A 5,519-nucleotide genomic window follows, 5' to 3' on the forward strand; every position below is an offset into this window, starting at 1 on the left:
AGTGTTTGAGGAACATCCAGGTTAGTGAACACATCCAAACCAGGAAGGTAACGTACCCCAGATCCACAACAATAGAAGCTCCTGTGCTTGGACCCTCCCAGACCTCACCCTACCTGGCTGTTCATCTTTATCCTTTAATTTTTTTTTTTTTTTTTTTTTACAGAGTATAATGCTTGATATTCACCAATAAACCAGAAGTCCATTTCTAGATGTTTCTTTGTTTTGCATGCTACATTTGTTTTCTTAGGAAGCAAAACCCTGGAAGGGACAGCTTCACTAGTCTTCAGACTCAGATTCATCTTCATCTTGACTAATGTGGAAATAACGAAGTTCATAAGTCTCCTTGTCAGATGCAACCACATGAAGCCAGTCACAAAGATTGTTTTTCTTAAGGTATTTCTTGGTAAGCTATTTCAAATACCTTTTAGAGAACTGTTTCTCAGAAACAACTGTGATTTTATTCTTGAAACATTCAACGTGAACAACATTCCCCAGATTTCCAGTTTTTCCATTGACTTTAAATTTCTCCAGAAGAAACTGTTCAAAATGACCAGAATCGAAAATTCCATCTTCTACTGGATGGGTGAGGTCCAAGTTAAACTTCAAGGTTGACTTCTTAGGCTTCTTGTCTTTCAGCGTCATCTTGAAGGCTGGCTGGGTGATCAGAGAGCCTTTAACATATCTTTTGATAAACTGGTAAATGTCAAGTGTTTCCTTGGGTTCTGTAGCCACTCTAGCAAATTAATCAAACCTGAGGAGGGAATCATGCAAACCTCTGATTTGTAGCCCAACCAGACAAAAGTTGTGAATAACCTAGGAACCTACAGTTTGTGATTGGCATCTGACGTGGGGTGGAAGCAGTCTTGTGGGACTGAGCCCTTAGCCAGTGTAGCCAGTGGGATCTGACACTGTCATCAAGTTGATAGTGTTAGAAGTGAGTTAAATTGTAGGACCCCCACCTGGTGTCATGGATAATTGCTTCACGTAGGGAAAAATTTCCACACATTGGGTGATCTGAAGTATCAGAAGTGAAGTGTTATCTGTGAAGGTAAAGGAGACACACATGAAAATGAAAATGACACAGTGTGGGGGTGGGAGGGGGGAAGCAGAGAGAAAAGCTGAGTTTTTCCTATTACAGCATGTGTGTAGCAGATTTGTCCATAATTGCCAAAATGATGTCCTTCAGTAGGTGAATGGATCAGTAAACTGTGGTACACCCAGACAATAGAATATTTTTCAGAGCTAAAAAGAAATGAGCTATCGAGCCATGAAAAGACATGAAGGAAATTTAAATGCATATTACTAAGTGAAAGAAGCCAACCTGAAAAGTCTACATGCTGTATGATTCCAACTGCATGATATTCTAGAAAAGGTAAAACTATATAGACAGTGTAAAAAAAAAAAAAGCAGTTTTCAGGGACTGGAAGGAGAGGGGAAGATGAACAGGCAAAGCACAGAAGATTTTTTAGGGTAATGAAAATATTCTGGGGCAGCCCGGGTGGCTCAGTGGTTTAGTGCCACCTTCGGCCTGGGGCATGATCCTGGGGACCCGGGATCGAGTACCACATCGGGCTCCCTGCTTGGAGCCTGCTTCTCCCTCTGCCTATGTCTCTGCCTCTTTCTCTCTGTCTCTCATGAATAAATAAGTAAAACTTTAAAAATATATATTCTGTGTGATATATATTTTATATATTTTTATATATATTTTATATTTCCATAATGCTGGAAATACGTCATTACATGTTTGTCCAAACCCACAGAGTATCCAACACCAAGAGTGAATCCTAATGTAAACTAGACTCTGGATGACTATGATGCTTCAAATAGCCTTTTTTGATTTTAACCAACCTATTAGTCTAGAAGGGGTGTTAATATGGGGGAAGTTATTTGTGAGTGGAGGTAGGTAGATATAGGAACTCTCTGTACTTTCTGCTCAATTTTGCTGCAAACCTAAAACTGCAAAACAAGAATCTATTTTTAAAAAGAGATGCCAGGGCTCATCTCTTGATAAACTGAAGAATGCCTCTCCTAGCTCTCCCTTCTCTGGTCACCAAACTGTCTCCTATGAACAGTGGCCATTGGATGGGACTACCCCGAGTTCCAGGCATAGGGGAAGAGATGTCCATATGCAAAGGAAGAAGAAATGCTGGTTGCAATCTGGAGCTTGTTAGCTTGACGACATGAAGGTGCTCTTCTCTTCATGAGTCTTGTTTGAGGAGGGGTCAGTAGGGGGCACCTTTGGTGGCACGAGCTCCTACCACTGTATGCTTCCCCTGAAATAGGAGTGCAGATGGGTTCCTCAATGTCACCCTGAAATGAAAGTGCCTGGATGGTGGCAGGGCACCATCCAGGTAAGAGGGTAATTCCAGGGCTGTAGGCTGGCCAGCAAAGAGGGACTCTGAGATGAGGAGGGGCAACGTCACAGTGGCCCTGGTACAGAACACAGTCTTGAAGGCGGTGAAACCAGAGGAAAAGGAGGGAGGCAGCTGTGGCCAGAGGGGGTTGTCCCCTCCCTTCCCCCCATCTTCCGCACCTCCTTATTGATGGAGCTAATGTGCTAAGCACTTCACACGGGCTTCTTAATCTTCCACTGAGAATCTGAGGATGAACCTACTCTTATGAGCTGTGGGATCCCCAACCTCCGTGCCCACATGTGAAATGGGGACATTAGCACCCGCTCCAGACCACCTTCCTTCCTTTCTAATTTAATTTTTATTTTCCATAGAAATCAGAGGACTAACTTATTCCAGAGGATGGCAGAGATAAGAAATTCACCCTGAGAAAAATACTTTGATGTAATTCTGTTAGCATGCCCTCCTGTTGACTGCCCCACCGGTGTCTTATGGTCTTGTGACAGTTTTTGAGCACTTTGCCGATTCCCACCTTAGGAGTAGACAGGAGCCACTTCAGAATCCCCAGATTTCAAGGCAGGAGTAAGATTATTTCTTAGGAGAATAGCACCTCCTATCTCAAAAGACTGCATATGCTTGTTATGGAGTTGGGCAGAGTTTAGGTTAAGTAAGCACATGATTCATCAGTGTTAAAAAAAAAAAAAAGGTAACGGGGAAAAATGCTGCCTTATGGACTAAGGTATTCAGATGTGGTGTGAATGTTTGAGGCAGCGGGTGGCCATAGTGGGCAAGTCGAGGCCCATGGCCCCAGTGACTGAGGGCATGGCCAAGCACAAGCAGCCTGGCTCCACGTGTGGCTACCGGGTGTGACTCCTGACGTTTCTACTTATCAGGCACAACGCCCAAAAACTACAGACGAGAGATTCAATTTTCCCATTTCACAGACAAGGAAACTGAGGATCAGAGAGGTTAGATCCCAGAACTGGGACTCACAGCCAGGCCTGTGGGTGCACTTTTAGGATCAACGGCCATAGCGTAACAGGCACTCCGCCCCCTAAGCTCACGGGGCTACTGTAAGAACCAATGACTGGGCATTTCTGAACAACATGAGAACAGGGCTTTGTAAATGTAGGCAGCTTAAAAATGAAAGTACCTCAATTTTTAAGTTGACATTGAAAACTAGGAAAACGTCACGAGTCTTATATTCTTGCGTATAGTCTTGTTTAGACTAGTATTACAACAAAGTGTTCACCAACAAAAGCATTGCCACAGCTCCCCAAAATCGTTTATTTACAAGCAATTTGTCCTTATGCTACTGATGTAGTTTTGAATGTCAGATGACAGTCTGCAGAAAATCAAAGTAAGAGTTTTGTTGGGGGAAAAAAAACAGCAATAGGACATCATTTCGCTTGTGGGGAAGGCTTTGTTTGTTCTGGTGGCTGTATCTGTGGCCTGTGTTCTGTGTCTGCCCCGTACCCCCCACACCAAGTGTTGCCTCCTCTGTGCACATCTGTACCAGCTTCCGGTTTCACTCCTTTTGTTTTCTCTCCCATGGGCATGGATGCTGTTAAACTCTGCCTTCCAGAAGCTGGGGATGAAGGTCTCGAGGGTGGAGGAGAGGGCTGCAGGTGGGGTCCCCTGGGCAGGGAGGGCCGGCTTCGTGCTCAGGTGACCAGTGCAGTCGCACAGGACTCCATGGCTCCTAAGGGGGCCCCTGCTCTCGGATCCAATGCTCTGCCCTTGCTGTCCTGAAATTCTTAGTCATTTTGTCTTTGGTATGTGAAGTCTAGCAGGACAGTGGAGCCTCATCTCACCCTCTTCTCTGAGCCCTGGGGCTCCAGTCCTCTGTGGCCTGCCCATCCCCACCCCGGACCTGCAGCCACAGCTGTCCTCTGCCCTGGGGTGGCTCCTACGTCACTTGGGACAGACTCGAGGTGTTAAGTACAGGCATGGGGAGGGTCAGGGTGGGACCCACATCTCATGACATGAGATGGGGGGTCAGCAGTTGTCCACTTTCAGGGCTGGCACAGGCGACCTGGCCAGAATATCCTGCCTCCCCCTGTGGGAGTACAGGTACATTCTGGTGCAGAGCCCATAATCCCTGGGGGTCACCTGGCCTCTGATTTGAGGTGGGGGCCAGCAGCTGGTGGGAAGGGAAGCATGACTGTTTTATTTTGCATGGAGCCCACAGATTATATAGCAGGCCCTTCCCCTGGCCAGGAGTGGTCCCCAGGTCACGTGACATTCTTTCCCTGCCTCCTGGATGCCCCCTCCCACTGTCTTCCTTTGCTACCTCCTTTTTCTTCAGAGCTCTATTCAGATGCCCCCTCGGCCTACCGTACACTAGCCCTCACTGGTGTCCCCCTTTCCTTTTTCTGCCTTGAGCACTTGATGCTGCTGGGCCACCACCTCTGGCTTTTGTGTAGGTCACCCCCCAGAGGACGGGGCCTGGAGTTACTCTCATTTATATTCAGCACATTGCAAGGATTTAATAAACGTGCACGGAATTGGATTGTGCAAGTCTGTAAAACACTTAGCCCTTTCACACTCCTGCCAAGGGATCTCTTCAGCTGTGTGGCCCCCATGCAGCTTCAGGCTTTCACATCCATCCTGTGTCTCCCAGTTCTTCCCACCATTCCTAGTGGACTCAGCTGATCACAATGGGAAGCCTGGCTCAACTCAGAAGTGGTCTTTCCTGGCTGTGGGTCCAGTGGTCCCAATGCGGGGCCCTGTGTGAGTTCCCCCATGTACTGGGAGCCTTCTACTCAAGTAGGGCACACATTCAACATTTTCCCCAGCCCAAGTCAGCAGCTCTTTGCCACCCCATGGCCAACTGGCAGCCACCTGGCCAGACACCGCAGGAGATGAGAGCTTGACGGCAGGCAGCCAGCCTGGAGCTCCGGCCTTGAGATGTCAGCCCATTCCAGGGGCAGCAGCATGGGCCATGATGCTGGGAAAAAAAAGCAAGAGATAAGCACTTCCTCCAGAGTGTGCATGTCTGAGACAACTCAGGTTTAACACATACGGTGGGGAAAGGAAGACCAACTCTACTCCCCTGGGTTTCTCAAATTTCCTTGGTTTCTCCACCCAGGCAGAGGAGCCACTTAGGGAGAGTCTTTGACCTCTGCATCCCCAAACCTTACTCTCCAGCAGGTACAACTCAACAGG

General features: G+C 47.2%; 1 pseudogene; it reads right to left on the minus strand.

The window, feature by feature from the left end:
• Positions 1-276: 276 nt before the first annotated feature.
• LOC112665089 (60S ribosomal protein L22-like 1) lies at positions 277-642 on the minus strand (annotated as a pseudogene).
• Positions 643-5,519: the final 4,877 nt, after the last annotated feature.

The sequence above is a fragment of the Canis lupus genome, chromosome 17 (assembly GCF_003254725.2).
Source record: "Canis lupus dingo isolate Sandy chromosome 17, ASM325472v2, whole genome shotgun sequence".
NCBI lineage: Eukaryota > Metazoa > Chordata > Mammalia > Carnivora > Canidae > Canis > Canis lupus.